At 35.5% G+C, this 16,854-nt stretch overlaps 1 pseudogene; it reads left to right on the top strand.

Moving 5' to 3' along the window:
- Window positions 1–12,157: 12,157 nt before the first annotated feature.
- On the top strand, window positions 12,158–12,634 carry LOC112307482 (large ribosomal subunit protein uL23 pseudogene; annotated as a pseudogene).
- The last annotated feature ends 4,220 nt before the right edge of the window (window positions 12,635–16,854 follow it).

Here is a 16,854-nt window from a genome sequence, read left to right as displayed (position 1 = left end):
AGCCCTAACAATCTCACCAAAACACTGTCAAAACTGGACATGGAATTCAGTACAATTGCAGGATACAAAATCAGTGCAAAAATTACTTTTATTTTTGTACACTAATAATGAATTATCAGAAAGAATATTTAAAAAACAATCCAGTTTATAATTGTGCCAGAAAGAAGAAAATACCTAAAAATAAATTTAACTAAAGAGGTGAAATACCTGTACATTGAAAACTATATGACATTGGTGAAAGACATGAAAGACACAGGTAAATGAAAAGATATTCTGTGCTCATGGATTGAAAGAGTTAATGTTGTCAAAATGCCCATAATACTCAAAGCAATCTACAGATTCAGTGCAATCCCTATTTAATGCCAAAGGCGTTTTTCACAGGAAGAGAATGAACACTGCTAAACTGCGTGTGGAACAGCAAAGACTGTGTGTGGATAGGTAGCCAAAGCACTCTGGAGAAAGAAAAACAGAGCTGGAGTCATCGCACTTCTTGATTTCAAGCTTTATTTCAAAGGTAGTATAATAAAACGGTAACACTGCTGGCATAAACACAAAAACAGATCAATGGAAGACATAGGAAGCCCAGAAATGTACCCATATGTATATGATCAATTAATTTATGACAAAGGATCCAAGGCTATACAACAGGGAAAGGAAATGGTGTTGGAAAAACAGCACAGCCACACAGAAAAGCATGAAACTGGACTTCTCTCACACTACACAAAAAATCAACTGAAAATGGATTAAAAATTGAACACAAGACCTGCAACTATAAACCTCCTAGAAGAAACATTGATCTTGGCAATGATTTCTTAGATTTGACACCAAAAGCAAAGACAACAAAAGTAAAAATCAAAAAGTGGAACTATAACCAACTAAAAAGCTTCTACACAGCAAAGGAGACTCTAAGGAAATTGCAGAGTCAGTCTATGAAATGAAGAAAATACTTGCAAATCATATATATGATAAAGGGTTATGTATGTATGTATGAATATATATGATATAATATATAATAAATATATCAATGTATTTAATGCATGTATAAATATAATTAATATTTACACATTTAATAAATATATATTTGTAAATATAGAGATATATTATATAAATATATATGTATGTGTGTGTATATGTAGGTGTGTATACAAACATGCATACATATTCCCACAACTCAATATATAAAAACCAAACAGTCTAATTGAAAATAGAGAAACTGAGTAGACATCTTCCCAAAGAAGACATACAAGTGACCAAGAGGTATGTGAACAGAAGCTCATCATAATTAATCAGCAAGGAAATGCAAACCAAAACCATGAGGTGTCACCTCATACTCGTTAGAGTGCCTATCATGGAAAAGATGAAAAATGCCCAGTGTTGGGAGAGACGTGAGGAAAAGGAAACTTGTGCATTGTTCATGGGAACGTGCATGGTGCAGCCACTACACAAAAAACAAAACAACATGAGGGGTCCTCAAGAAAATTTTAAGGAGAACTACCATATGGTCCAGCAATTCCATTTTTGAGGATGTACTTGAGAGACAAAGCACTCTCCTAAAAAAAATCTTTACCCTCATGTTAATTGCAACATTCTTCACAATAACCAAGACATAGGAACAAGTAAATGAATTTTTAAAGTTATGCATTTTATATACCTACACACATACAATGGAATATTATTCGGCCATGAAAAGAAGGAAATCCTGCCATTTGCATCAGGATGGGCGGATTTTGGTAGCATAATGTTCTGGAAAATAAGTTAGAGGAAGCTGTACTGCATGATCTCATTTATACATGGAATCTAAAATAAATAAATAAATAACCAAACTCACAGACACAGAGAACAGATTGTTGGTTGCCAGAAGTGGGGGTTGAGGGTGGGCAAAATGGGTGAAGGTGTTAAAAAGATACAGATTTCCACTTATGAGGAATACAAGTCCTGGGTCTGGGATGTATAGCATGGTGACTATACTTAACAACTGTACTGTACATTTGTAAGTTGTTAACAGAGTAGATTTTAAAAGTTCTTATCACAAGGAAAAAAAAACATTTTTAACTCTGTGAAGTTATGGATGCTAACTAAACTTACTGTGGTAATGATTTTTCAAAATACACATACTATTTCAAGTAATTATGTTATATACCTAAAACTCATACAGTGGCATGTCTCCATTGTATCTCGGTAAAAGTTGGGGCAGGGGGGAATCCTCAGGCACCTATTTATAAAAATTTTCCTGAGTTCTACATTACATATTAGTACTCCATATATGTATGTATACACATACAGGGTCCGGCACAAATAACGCCCCTATTTTATTACAAATTCATAAGCATGTAATTCTGTAACATAACAATATCACATTCAAGCACACCATAGGACATTTTAGGGGAAGTGTTCAAATTGCTGTCCATCTCATGTGAGACATTCACGTACCCTACCAACCACACTCAAACAAGCATTACTTCTGCAGGACCCTGGGTATATTTATCCTCACCAGAGGACGTGCTTATTGATTTTAGAGAGAAGGGCAGGGAGGGAGAAAGGGAGAGAAACATCAATCTGAGAAAGAAACAATTGATTGCCTCTCATTCGCCCATGGAATGGCATGTTCCCTGACTGAGAATCAAACCCATAATCTTCAGGTTTGTGGGGTGATGCCCAATCAAATAAGCTACATCAGCCAGTGCCTTCATGTACATAGTTTCAAACTACAAAATATATAAATATACAGAATGGAGATAACACATGTTGAAGAGATAACAAATCTCTATGAGTAAGTATTTATTAAAGGTTAGGTATGTTTTTTTATTACTGTTGAGAAATTAATTATTATTTTTTAATTCATTATCATAGTTTTTTTCCTTCTTTCCTTTCTTTTTACTTGCTTTCCAGTCTTTCTTCTTTCCTTCTTCCTTTCATTTCCCCATCACTCCATTCTGCTTTCAGTCCTTCCCTCTCTCCCTATTTTACTCCTTCTTTTCTCCCTCCCCTCATTCTCACTTCCCTTACTTCCTCTATCCCTCCTCTCACCCCTTCTTGGGTCTGATAGTCTTTGCACTAAGTATTTATTTGGTCCTACACACTTTTTTTTGGCCATAAAGATTCTGTGGTGAACAAGACCAATATACACTCTATCCCTGTGTACTTCTCAGGTATGTGGTGAAGGTAAGCATTAGAAAATAATTAAAATACAATTAGCCAATTATTATAATAGAGGAAGATGTTTAGGAACTGATAACAGAGGGCCTGACCTAGACTAGGGTTCAGAAAAGTGTTTTCTTCATGTCAAAATTATTTGACGCACAGAGACATAATGTAATACAGCTGAATTAATTTTATTGGTTCTGTCTGAGATTAAATTTTCATTATAAATAATTTAATGTGATTTTGAAATAGTTATTTATGCAGAACATTGGACTCACCTAGAGTTATTTTAAAAATATATTTAAATTTTAACTTATATTATAAATAAGGATTTAAAAAAAAACACTAAAAACAACACTAACTGCACCTTTCAGAGAGTATGATTATTTTATATCCATTTTTCCTCTCTCTGAATATGGACTTAAAATATCAATGAAGAAATAGTCTTGATTTACAAAATCCAGCTCTTACAAAAGAATTTTTTGAAAAATATATTCTGTTGCATAGTTCAAAAATATTTTAGAGGTTGGCTTGGATCATATGGAATATAGAAAATTATCATAATTATAAAAATGATCACCCTGGCTGGTGTGGCTCAGTGGCTAAGTGCCAGCCTGTGAATCAAAGGGTTGCTGGTTCAGTTCCCATTCAGGACACATGCCTGGGTTGTAGGCCAGGTCCCCAGTAGGGGGCGCGCAAGAGGCAACCACACATTGATGTTTCTCTCTTTCTCCCTTCCCCTCTCTAAAAATAAATAAATAAAATCTTTTAAAAATTATCAAATAGAATCCTCATTATATTGTTGAGCAAGTCATTACAGATATTATCATGATTATAAAACTGAAGGACAAGTGATATTTCTCAGCACAGCAAGTAAATAATATTTTTATCATATACTTAGCCTATCATTTCTATGTAATCAATCCCTGGGGCATTTGAATTTGTTGGTGCAGTTGAGTTGAATTGAATTGTTTGAAATGAATGTATTTGATGATATTATATCTTATAGTTTGATACATTTTGGAAATGGAAAGACTCAAGTTCAGTCTTTTAGTAGAATATCAGAATATGTTTTACACGTACAGGATAGAGAACTAAAGTATATTATTAGCTTCCTACCATTGATTTTATGGTCATTTTTCCCTGTTTATTTTTAATTTAAAAAATATTTCTGTTTTTTGCTTTGGGGCTTGATCAGGAATTAACATTTCAATTACTTAATTTTACTATTTGAACTAAAGAAGAATAAGTACCACTAAAGGTGAAAAAAGTGTCTATTTAATGATAATACAGGAGACTGAAAGTTCATCTGTGATTGTCTTCTTCATACACTAATACAAAGAGCACACAATGAATTTTTATGGGTTAAGCTTGGTCTGTATCTACCACTTTTCTATGCTGTGTAACAAATGACCACAAACTTATTGGTTAAAATCAACAAAAATTTATCATCTTACTATTTCCCTGGGTTAGGGACCTGAGTATAGGCTATCTAGGTCTTTTCCTCAGGGTCTCACAAGGCCTAAATCGAGTTGTTAGCCAGAGCTGTGGTTTCTTTAAACCTTTAGGGTCCCATCCAATCTTATTGGCCACTGACAGAATTGAGTTCCTTGAAGCTGTAGGACGGAGGCCCTCAGCTTCTAGTGGCCACCCACTGTTCCCTGTCTCCACAATTAGGCAGTTCACTTCTTCAAGACGAAGAAGAAAAGGACTCTGGTGTTTCAAATCTTTACTGTGTCTGACTGCTAGAGCTTCTTTAAGTGGACTCTAGGATTAGGTGGGGATCACCAAGAAAACCTCCTTTTTGATTAATGTCAACTGTTTAAAGATCATAATTATATCTGCAAAATCCCTCCACCTTCTCCATATAACCTTTCCACGGGAGGAATATCCCATTGTATTCACCGGGCTCACCCAGTCGTAAGGCAAGGAGATTATGCAGGGCAGGCACCCCAGAAGGTCAAAATTAGGAGGCCAATCAAGCACCCTGTCCACCACAAGAGGCTTCCCTGGGATCATTTTTAATTTGTAACATATAGAAAGAATACTATCATGAGAGAGTAGTACTATTTCAAATAAATTACCCAGCAAATAACATATCTCACAAATGTTGATATTATAAAAAAGATACATAACACAAATTAACAAAAGTGAAGCCAACGATATACATAATCTTGCGAAGGAGAAATGCTTCCTTGTATCCATGCACAAATAGCGCACCAGGGCTTTCTGTTCATGTATTACATCATACAGAACTTACAGCCTTCTAGCTCCTCATTCTCTAAACACTTAACAACCAAAAAGTATAAAAACAGGTTTAATCACTTTTTCAAAGTATATCTAATGGTTATTTTAGAAAAAAGATATTTCTAGTGTCTGCTTTATTTACTCACTTTTACATTAATTTACATATTTCAGGAATGACTTCTAATATCACTATGACATTAAATGCAGAAAGCCTGGCCATGAGAAATTCTTTTTGTGTTATACCAGAAAAATAAGTCCTATTTTGGAGGGTTTTTCACTGGCTCCCTCTGTGATAATATTTACTGAAATGCATATGAGTTTACTGAAGGCCCTGACACTGTCTGATCGTAGACATTGGAGGCAGACAGAAGTTGAAAGTGATCCTTGTGGCTCAGGCACTTCCCAGCAATGACCTTGACCTGTTCATGAATCTCCGTGAAGGCCAATTTTATATCTCTAAATTCAAATAATACATAAATGATAAATAAAATTGATTAGCCTGATGCCTGGCATGACTTTTGATCTGAGCAAGTAGTAGTTAATATTGTTGGGTTTAGAATGTGGGCTTCCTATATTTTCTGATAATCAAAAGTGAATTTTTGGCTTCGGTTTTACTCTTGCTTTATGAAGTGTTGGAAGAAAATGTAACAACAGTTAAAAGAAAACAATACATACAATGTTATTAACTAATTTACCACCAATAAATTTAATGAAAAGAACCACAAGAGCTCACATCCTTGCATAATATGCAGTTGGTTAAACAAATAAAAGGTCTATGTTTGTCTGACTATCCGCATATCAGTTCCTTACTGATAGTACTACTGTGTTCTACATTGTTTCTGTCATTTGGGAAAGTGGGCATGATTTCAATGCTTTAGGAAAATTGTGTTGTGTCAACATGACTCCCAATTTGGGATCATGTTATTTTGGTAGTATTTGTATTTTCCTCTTAAGCTTGAGGAAAGAAAAAATAATTATACATGTAAATGAGGATTTGAGACAATTTAGAAATCATCACTTAAAATTTTCCACAATCCAGGACAGAGATCATGTAAGTTTTGCCAGATTTCTAACTCCTGGAGGATGTTGCTGACATTCTCAGTCTGCCACAGTTCATCAGAACATGCTATGTCTTCAGCAGAGACAGATGTTTGCCCAACCTGCTTCACTACGTGCCGATCCTGCTTCGTGTATTTTCTGCCAAGCACTTGATGTTCACACAGAAGTCAACGATCATTGTCAATCTTGTGCCAAAATTTCCTTTATGCAAAAACACTACTAGAGCTTTTGAAATAAATATACTGAGTTCAAGTCACAAACATGGCTAACTATTCTGTATTTAACTCAATGAAAAAAATTGCACTGTTACTTTTAATACTGCTCTTGCCCCACAAAAAGAAACATATCATTGAGATAAAGCTGGAATAGGCTCACTGACTTACTGAGTCAGTCTACTCTGTTTACAAAAGTTCTGAAGGAAACCGGGACAAGAAACAATTGCAGAAGAAAAAGAAAACAAAACAATAAAAGATAGTTAGAACATTTTCTTAAAAATGTGATACTATACGCTCATCCATTTGAAAAAACTCATAGTAGAAGCTGTTATTCTTACTAGACAGATGATGTATTCTCGAATGACTTAAAGAAGTGTGAAGAGCTGAGTTCCTGCCTTGCTAAAATATTTTTAAAATGCATTAAAGGAGAGTTCATTCTAAGTTAGAAACAAGTATTTCTCATTTGCTCTTAAACACTACCAATTAGACGATTTCTCTTTTGTGTTTAGTGTTTCATGCTTACCGTGTACACTCTAGGATTCTGAATCCTAGAAGACTGTGAACTATTTCCCCTGCTTTGTTGATGCCTGGAGAACTTAGTGTACTGTCACCTTACTATCAATAATACTCTTTTAAGTCACTAAAGTTCTCTTGTAAGAATGTATTTGACTGAATAGAGTTCAAAGGTAGGATTAGGAAATCTAAAGTTACAGAACCATGAATCTTTTAAAATATTTTTTGAAACTTGGGGAGAAACCATATCACATTACTTTTAAAAATCTGGTTTTCCAGGGCACGTGAGGGAAAAAATAGATGTAAATATAGGTATAGAAAGAGAGAGAGACTCTCTCTCTTCCAATATATACATACAGATAGAACGAAAGTCAAGTCCAGGAACCATTGATGTGTGCCACGTATTTATCACTGATGGTTGAGGAAAAAGGCTGTAAAACCCACTTCACAATCACCATCCATTAATCCCACTCACACACACACCCCAACACCAGCTTTTTTTCTTTTTTTTTTTTTTCCTGCTCTTTAGATGTTGCCTTTAAAGAAGGAGCAGCCTTCTTCTTTCCTAGTGCAGGGAAAGTGGGGTAGAGAGTGCTGCATTAGCTGAAGACTTCAATTCCTTCTAAGCAAAGAGCTTATCTATCATCGAACCAAAGCACTCAAAATCTTATTTACAGGTTACTCCATTAAGGTTGCTGTCTTGAGGATTGCTAAACAACATTTTCAGTTGCTTTAATTAGGCCCATTTTGCACAAGATGTAAGAGGAATGGGGATTCTTCTCCGTGAGGCTGGTGAGGTGTGCTCCTCTTCCTTGTCCTGTTTCTGTGCACCAGTGATAAGCCTTGCAGTTGTAAGTCATTCCTTGTGTTTCTGCCTTGGGATCTTAGCAAACTGTCTTTCTGGACTGGAAGGAAGCTGTTATATGTTATATGTTGAAGGATAGTTTGTATAAATTAGAACTATTTTATCAAACATAAATTATAGTATTCAGAATTTATCCTTGCCGTATGGAGCTACATTGTAAAATATATTGATCTGTATCACTGGATGCATATCAGTTCAGAAAATGATTTGCTTCTTCTGTTTGTGTTTTACAATATAGAGAGGGTTATCTTCATCACTTTATGTGTTACAATCCATACTCCACTAGATTTTTTCTCACCTGTATCTTAATATATACATATTACATTCATTCTTCCTATACACACACTTATACACATATCTATATATATGTATACATGAATATACACTACAGTAGAAGGCTGGGCAATAAACAGTTATACTTGGGCCGACCCTCCAAAATGGAATTATCTTTTGGAGAGTGAGCCGATTGTAGTACAGGCTTCCTCAGCTAGATGAGTGTTCTAGGAACCCATCTGCATCACTGTACCAGCTGGCCTTGTTGTGAGAGGCTGCTTTTGGCTTCAGTGAATTTTTTTTAAAGATTCTTTCAACGCATTTGCCCATTTCATGATGGGTGATTTACACCTGCCCACCACTCCTTATGTGTTCAGCAGTTTCTGACCAAAAGCAGTATGACCCCCATGCCCCACCCTCCCTGTTCACCAGATCCTGCCCAGAGCAACCTTTGTTTGTTTGTTTTGTTTTATTTTGTTTTCCCAGATGAAAGAAGTCCTCAAAGGGAAATGTTTTGCCAATGTGGAAGCGATGAAACAAAAAATGGCAGAGGCATTAAAAAACATCAAAACTGATGAGTTCGAAAACTGTTTTGAGCAGTGGAAGAAAACATCTGGATAAATGCATTGCATCAAATGGAGAGTATTTTGAAGGTGACTGAAGTTTAAGCATATAAAAATAAATACATAATTTTTAGTAAATTCCATTTTGGGGTCCCTCTCATATTTATATATATGTATTATGAGAAAAAATTCAGAAAATACACAGAACAAATACAATGCATGCATTCACTGATTTAAAGCACATTAAATGCAAAATATATCTAAATCCAAACTTCAGAACAATTGAAGATACTCAAAAAATTGAAAAAAAACCCCACTGTTTCTCTTCTTTTCTTTCCATAACCCACAAAGAATTAAAGAACACCTGCTGTGTTCAGAGTACTTTTTTCCTTTAAAAAGAAATTTATAAAAGGTCAGGAAACAGAGATGAAAATTGTTTGATTCTATTTAAATGGTGGTTCTGTGGGGAGCAAAGTCTTCTCCATGCCAACCCCCCAGAGATCTGCCAGCACTAGAAAACTACAGATCAACTCCAGAGACTCAGAGTTTCTGAAGCCTGCAAGTCTCCTTGCAGTAGAGGAAATGCTTTTCCTCTGAATCACTTTCTTAAAAAAAATTTTGTTCTTATTTTTTCCCCTCAACTTCCATAATTTGATACTCTTAGCCACCTTAAGAACATGCTTGCTCACATGCAAACCATCTGCCTTATCCTTCATAGGAATAACAGAAGTAACACATTAGGTTCCTTAAAACTGTTGTTTTTAATATATTTAGAAACTACCTATATTTAAATTGTTGCCATTTCAAATGCCCTGAGAACCATATACATTTTGAAAGAACTACCAGAAATTTACTCTAGAATGGTTAGATTAAAAATAAAACTATTGTATAAAAAAATGCAAGAAGATATTACTAAATGATGATTCAGAAAAAAAGTAAAGCAGATTTGAAAAGTGAAAAGTGGTTTTTCAAAAAAGACTAATAAATTGATCAAATTGGTGGAAAATATATTTCAGAAATTACAAATAACAAAATTATAAACATTAAAGTGAATATAGCAAGAGATGTAGAGAAGATTATTTTTAAAAGTGACTTTTGTACATTTAGATTTAACTCCTTTGTTAGTTTTATATTCATCCTAGGTAAGCACAACAAGACTAAAATGAATGGGAGGAAGGAGAATCAAACCTATTGCAGGTGAGTCAAACAGAAAGGTACTGAACACCAAATAGGCAACGAATGACTTTGCCAAGGAAAGATGATGCCAAACTAGTGCTCTGTTTGTTATGACATCAGCCAGCAAAGAGAACTCCTCTATTAGGTATACACCTTGGTAGGGAGTGGAGGAAGATGGACAGACAATTGCAATGCAGTGTGATAAGCATTATTTCGGTTATAGTGGTGGGGATGCATTGGGGGGAGTAGATTGGGGAGAGGTACAAAATGTATTAGAATAAATCTACTTAGATGAGCTAGACTTTGCACTGTGATGGCCTAAGATCCCGGGAAGAACAAGGGATGAAACATGAGTAGGTAAGCAGAGCCTAGAGAATGAAGTGGCATCACAAAAAATAGTAACCTCTGTGCTGCTTTTTCTCTGGTTCTCTTGAAGCAATCTTTCTGAGTAACCTTGGTCTTTTATAGCATGGTATGAACTACTAGCATGCTAACCCAGTTACTTGGTGGTAGAGCTGAGATTTAAATCTAGGCAGTCTCACTCCACAGTCCACGCTCATAATTACTGTGCCCCGATGTCTCTAAAATGTCTCTAAAATGTATGAGAATACTGAGTAAGGATCCACAGAAACTTGTGGTATTGACACCTACTAACCAGTATTTTGAATCCCTTCAGTGCATATTTGAATAGACAGTTTAGTAAAGCTAAACAATAGTACCTAGAAGAAGGCACATATTAAATATGTATTTGTTGTATGAATAAATATATATTTTTAAAAGAAACATACCACAATTTATGCCTCTCAAGCAAATGTATCTTTAACACTAAGACATAGTTTTGACTTTTTTAAAAGCTTCTACTTTCATTTTGCTAAAGGATCCAGATGTTTTATTTTTATCCTCACCCAAGGATATGGTTATTGATTTTAGAGGGAGGGGCAGAGAGGGAGAGAGAAAGGGAGAGAAACATCGATGTGAGAGAGAAACATCAATCTGTTGCCTCTCATATGTGCCCCAACCTGGGAATGAACTCACAACCTAAGCATGTGCCCTGATCGTGAATAGAACCTATGAACTTTCAATTTACTGGATGAAGCTCCAACCAACACACAGTCAAGAGCAGTTTTTATTTTTTATGCATTGAAGAACTCCAGGGAAAAATCAAGGTAGCAAAAAATGTTGCTCTAACTTTTTACTTTTAGCTTACTTTATTTTCTTTTCCTACTTAATTTCTCTTACACCTTTAAACTAGAAATTTGAGTTCTGTCTTTATTTGCTAGCTAATAACAAGCACACAAACTATCCTAGATTTTTACTTAGCTGCTTTTGATATCCTTTTAGAATCAACAGAATCAGAATGCCTGGAATTAAATCCAAGCTCTGCCATTGAAAAGTGGGCGTTAATCTGACTAGTGACAAAGTGGCTTGCTCATGGGGAAATTCACTGGAAGGCAAGATGGCATACTATGAGAAGTAGATAGTTTTTAGAAACAAATAGCAATGGGTCCCTTATTTCTACAACTTGCAAGCAGAGACTGACTTTTTATATTCCAGAGTATCTTTCAGTGATGCTTATATCATAAACAGCTTTGGAATATAGAGTATCTCCCTTGGGGAGAAGGGTAAAATAAAATTAAAAAAAAGAAAGTTGTTAAAATAAAAAGAAAGGCTCTGGCTGGATCATAGACCAGGTCAGTTATTTTACTGTCCATTATAAAACATCAGGTTCCTTAGGTTAGTGTTTCTTTAGTAGTAACACACGCCTATTGTGTGCACATTACCAAACTCAATCCCTCTGTTTGCTCCTATGGAACTTGGAGGCAAAGAAACTGTCACAAACTTGAAACACATGCTGCTTAATGTACAATAAATAATAAAGTCCTTTGTCTCTGACCCAGGAGTCTTGTGTTTTCTGCCAGCGCCTACAAAACTGTGACGGGCTGACTTGTTAGCTTGCAAGCAGGGTAAAATCTTACAGCTTTCACAGTTATTCACAGGTCCCTCATTAAAATTCTAAAATCTCTCTCTTTTCAATATTTTACTCTGTAAAATCAAAAAGAATGTAGAAATAGTCACACTTAAGATTGTTGGAAGACTTTGTGAAGATGGTGCTGAAAGCAAAGAAGGAAACCTCTGCCCCTCTCAGAGCTGAAACCAAAGCAAAGGCTTTCGAGGCAAAGAAAATAGTGCTGAGGCATCCAGAGCCACAAAGGAAAAATAAAAGGAAATTTGCAGGTCATCCACTTTCTGATGGTCCAAGATACTGTGGCTCCAAAGGCAGCCCAAATACCCTCAGGAAGAGCATCCTCAGGAGAAACAGGCTTGACCACTATGCCATCGAGTTCCCCCTGACTACTGTGAAGAAGATAAAAGACAACAACTCACTTGTGTTTATTATAAATGCCAAGGCCAACAAGCACCAGAGCAAACAGGATGTGAAGAAGCTCTATGACATTGACATGACCCGGGTCACAAGCCCCATTGGACCTGATGGAGAGAATGCATTTATTCAAGTGGCTTCCAGCTATGATGCTTTGGATGTTGCCTTCAAAAATGGGATCTTCTACACTGAGTCTGGTTGACTAGTTCTAAACAAAAATTTTTTTTTACTGTAAAACAAAAGATTGTGGAGAGGATTAAACTAGATGATAAATTTAAATGACCTAATCTAATGTTTACCATATAGTCAATAAGATTACTTAGTATTACCTGACTCATACATCATGAACCAATATAATATGTTTTAATATAATTTGGGTTATATAATTATAGTCTGTCTGTAGCAAAATGACAAAGAAAACTCTTTCCTTTCTCCACAAGTTTTGTTTTTGGAAAACTTTACTAAATTTCCTAAGTTCCTCCATACACACTTTCTCTACAGTGTCATAAAATTTCCTATTTATTTCATCTCAGTTTAATAATCACCATTTATTCAGCAGTATTGGCTACCGAGTTTATGACACTGAGCACAGATAACAAACTGTTTGTACTCATGACCTCCCTTAAGTCAATTTTTAATAATTATATTTAAAAAGACAAAGCAAAACAAAACATTTATTCACCCTTGAAAAATGCAGTACACCTTGAACTGCACATACATATTCAACAACTCATTTGAAATCAGAACATCCTTATTCCTCCCTAGCCTATATAGGTCCAAGCAGGTCACCCTAATCTAAATTCCCAAATATTGCTGGCTTGTTTTCTGCATAATTTGAGGAAATCAATGTCTACTTCAAAATCTTTCCCAATTGTTTTGGGGAGTCTCTAGAATATGTCTGAGGAAAATCAGAAAGAGGTTCGCTTTGGTTCTGCTGTCCTTTGCAGAACTGCCCTGCAGAGCATGCCAGTGACCGGTGCTGGTCACTGCTACTCCTCCAGCGCCTACACCTTACCTCCCATTCCAGGCACGCTGGGCCCTGTGCTGCCAAAGCTGTGCAGGTACCTGGGACAGACAGTGCCGTTGTTTTAGAAAGTTACCTGTTGGATGTGCTGTGCTGAAGTTGGTGCAGCCCCAGGGGGAAACAAGAACAATGCCTGTGAGGGAAAAGTATTATTCTCACAGGTCCCGGAGAAGGAAGTCAACACATGCTACTCAGCATAGGCCAGAAGGCTGAAGGAGCAGGAGCAAAGGCCAGGTTAAGTTATGGCCTTTATTGGGGTTTCTACAGAAAAATCCAGGCTAGGCAGGGCAAACAGTTTAGAATTGGCAAATTTGAATAAGCAGCAGGTTGGGGCTACAGATAATCTTTAGTAGCCTGGTATCTAGTCCTAGGTTGATTAAGGCCTTCAGAGATGCACAAGATAGAGGAAGCGCAGCTCCTGACTGGTTATTTTGCATATCAAAGGCATGCTCCCAGCTGGGCCCTTTGCTATCTCTAAGAATTGGTTAGCCCCAGGAGGCAAAGTCTCTACCCAGCAGAAATGTTAAGATGTCAAATATCTTAATATACAGGAAAAAAAAAAAACCCACAATACAGGGGGAAAAGGGCCACTTTCTAACTATGGATCGTATGTCAACACATGGGCTTGAAATTAGCACTGCTTGTGTTAAAACTTCAAAATGTTCCTTCTGAAAACAGTTTCTTTATTTTCTGCCCCATTTCTTCTCCATGTGGTAGGTCAAGCTTAGTCGTTGAAGTCTGGCTGAGGGAAAGCATTCTATTATTTATCGTTTCCTTTCTTCTGAGATACATTGTCCACATTTCAAACTTTCAAATACTTTATTCCTAATGTCTTTGTCATCTCTGTAGATAAAAAAGGGAGTTCCATGGAAAGCAACTACACAGGGTGATCTGATTATAAATTCCTAACTGGGCAGGTCTTGGTGGGTAGTTACACCCCAGGCCTTTGCTTCAAGCAAGCCCTGTCTATTGTTTCTGTGCCTTCCCTATCTGGTTTTTTTTTCTATAGTCATGCAATCTTCCTTATATCCTCTCCTTAATTTCAAATACATAAAAACCCCCTGCAAAAGTGTTATTCTTTGCAGCATTTGAGATCTTGCTCCTCAACATACACTGTCAGTTTGGCTCAAATAAATTCTTATAATAATTCTCTGTAAGTTCAAACTTTTTTAAGCTGACATCTCAAACGATCAGATATGGATATTTATACTATAGCAGTTTCTTAGATTAAATTCTAATGTCTATTAGCTGGTTGTTAAATTTGAGGCAGAAAGGATTGCCTTCCCTACCCACCAACTCTTTCTTCAGAATCCATGATTGTGCTAGTATCCTACACTTACACAATTCAGAAATAGGCATTTCAACACCAACAGATAAAGACAGAAAGCACTGAAATCTGATCAACCAACTCTTGATGTTTTGATGACAAAATATGTTACTGTTGAGCTTCTGGTTCAACGTGATTAGATTGGCCCTTGAACACCGGGCTGTGATTTTCCACTGGTCATATGACCTCCTCCATCCCATCCAAAGTAGTAGCTATCAATACAGAGACTTTTTAAGTTTCAACAGACAGTCATCTATAAAGACTTCAACTGGTTCCAGAAATATCCTCTACAAAGAGGTCCAGAACGTGAATTTATTAGATTGTTCCACTTCTTCACCCCCCTCCCCCCACCCTATCTAGTGACTTGAAAGGTTTTCATGAATTTAATTATGTCTCTTTCTTCTCAAACATTCTAAGGGAGGCTAGTTTTAATGAGTCCAACATATTTTTTCTGACAATTCTTTCACTAAAAAGAGAAAAAATAAAATTTTAATGTCTCACAGGATACCCTCTCTAGAGTACTTGTTACCCAGCAAGCTGTGAATACCAGGTAAGGCTCAGTCTCAGCCCTGACTAAATATTTATTACTGTTATTAACATAGCATTCAAGATTGCCTATAGAGTCAGAAGTCACCAGATTTATATGAAATCCAATGGGAGGTAATCTTCATAAGTGTAAAAGCTGTCGACTTGTAAGACAGGAACAAGTACAAGGAAAGTACAATAAGATAGAGTCCTTGCTAGCTAAATGAGGCAAAAAAGTTCAAAATAATTTGAAAAAATGGCATAAGCTTGTACAATGGAAAGGAGTGTTTAAATGGAGAGAAGGCATTAACATGTTCTCAAAGCTAATTAAATGAAAATGAAGTCTAAATAATTAGCAAAAATTATAGTTATATAATTTGGGAATGAGGTTGAAGATTTAAGTGAAACTTAGGGAAAATGAGAGATTAACCCTTTGGTATCATGTAGAATTCTTGTTGTAGTGAAACTAAATAGGAATCAGAACATAGTAAAAATAAACAGGAATACAAATTTCCTGACAAGCAGCTTTCTTGCTGTATAACCTGTGACTGAGAGTTCAATTTATACAGCATGGTCTTGCTATTTTTTAGTGAGTGTTTTAATTCTAAAAGGTCTAGAATTTAGCACAGAAATAACTAATTGGAGTATCTTTCTGTTGCTGAAGACAAGTTGGCATATATTCAACAACTTTGAATTCTAATTTAAAATATATAATTTAGTAACTAATATAGATGGGATTTTATTTGAAATATTAAAGAAATGTTTTTTTAATAACACAGAAACATTTAAGAATCTTAAAAGGTACTATACGTAGTTAAAATGTATTAGATACAAAAACGTTTCTGGAAAGCTTGAGATTTTGTTTTCTATTTAGAGTATAAAAATACTTAAAGAGAAATTTGAATATGTTTCCTTTAGAAATACAGCTAAAAAATTAAAGAGATGAGATTAGTCAAGCTACATTGAAGGTTACTTTTAATATAGCAAATTTTATTAGCATTATACATTAAAGCATATCAGATTTAAAATTAAAATTGTATAGATTTATGAATTCCCCATGATAGTAAATCTAATGTGGATTTTAAAACTAAAGTAAATACTAATGGTCTTTTTACTGTGCTTAAACACCAAAACAACGTATTGTAAAAATCTGTCTTGGAAATATTTTAATAAAAAAGAAATAAATAAGCCCTGACCGGTGTAGATCAGTGGGCTGGATGCCATACCAGAGACCAAAAGGTTTCCAGTCTGATTCCTGGGTCAGGACACATACCTGCGTTGTGGGCCTGGTCCCCCACTGGAGGCCTGCGAGAAACCAATCAATGTTTCTCTTGCACATTGATATTTCTGTTCCTCTCTTTCTCCTTTCCTTCTCCTCTCCTTGTTCTACAAATAAATAAATAAAATCTTTTTAAAAAAGGGATTAATAAGAGCAATACCATATAATTAGGCAAATTGATGAAAAAATGTATTTAAAGTCTATTCTTTGGATAATTTACTCTCCAGATTTGATAATCAAACAAAAATATTATTTAAAACAATAATT

Source organism: Desmodus rotundus, chromosome 1, assembly GCF_022682495.2.
Source record: "Desmodus rotundus isolate HL8 chromosome 1, HLdesRot8A.1, whole genome shotgun sequence".
Classification (NCBI taxonomy): domain Eukaryota; kingdom Metazoa; phylum Chordata; class Mammalia; order Chiroptera; family Phyllostomidae; genus Desmodus; species Desmodus rotundus.
The sequence above is the reverse complement of the archived record's forward strand: the minus strand, read 5'-3'. Positions and strand labels throughout refer to the sequence as shown.